This window comes from Fukomys damarensis, unplaced genomic scaffold (assembly GCF_012274545.1).
Source record: "Fukomys damarensis isolate Sample0158 unplaced genomic scaffold, DMR_v1.0_HiC HiC_scaffold_20, whole genome shotgun sequence".
Lineage (NCBI taxonomy): Eukaryota > Metazoa > Chordata > Mammalia > Rodentia > Bathyergidae > Fukomys > Fukomys damarensis.
The window spans coordinates 2142508-2143239 of NW_022900932.1; the positions used below are offsets into that span (position 1 = coordinate 2142508).

At 53.1% G+C, this 732-nt stretch overlaps 1 long non-coding RNA gene across 2 annotated transcripts in view; it reads right to left on the reverse strand.

Annotated features, from left to right (window-relative positions):
• LOC104849014 overlaps window positions 1-515 on the reverse strand; it is a 6176-nt gene extending 5661 nt beyond the window's left edge. For both annotated transcript variants that reach the window (XR_776617.2, XR_776616.2), the window contains exon 1: window positions 264-515. This is a non-coding gene — a long non-coding RNA (uncharacterized LOC104849014). The remainder of the gene's footprint in view (window positions 1-263) is intronic.
• Window positions 516-732: the final 217 nt, after the last annotated feature.

The following is a 732-nucleotide window of genomic DNA, read 5'->3' on the forward strand; positions in this document are numbered from 1 at the left end:
AAAAAAAAAAAAAAAAAAAAAAAAAAAAAAAGGAATATTTGTGCTATCTAAATATATTATAACATTAACCCCCAGTACTCAGGACCTTGCGCTTGCGAGGCAGGTGCAGTGCCACTGAGCTATATTTTACTAAAATGTATACACAGATAATAAAAAAAACAAAAAGGAAAAACACACTCAGCACCATTGGGATATGACGCTTTATCATGCAATTTGAGAGGTAACATTTGACAAGCTAACTAAAGTTGCATTTTCCCTCTTACCTAACTGTTCCACTGCTTAAATCCTCCCACACCTCAAGGCAACGTGGGCTTCAGAGTCCCGCAGAGGCGCCACCTCCAAGTCTCACAGAGTTCGGTCATCATCACTTTTCTGCTCCCCGGGGCCCAGCGGCCCCAGGTTGTGCAGACCCCGAGTGGAGTGGCCGAGGCACCCCCGTGCCATCTAATAGATGCGCACGACAGGCTGTCTGTGACGTCTTTGGGATGTGGAAATGGGGACCCCAGCAGGGCGCTCAGACTTGCAGCCTGGAGACCAGAGAGGGGCGTGAATGTGGGAGGAATCGGCTGGCAGGAGCCGGAGCATGGGGCAGGTGTGAACCCTTGGAGGGCGCCCTATGAGGGGGGCCCAGGATGGAGCACCCTCCCCGGACAGCACAGCGGGCAGGGAGAGCAGAACGGGGGGCAGCCGGGCACGGGAGGGAGGCAGGGCGTGGCAGGCCCTCGGAACCAA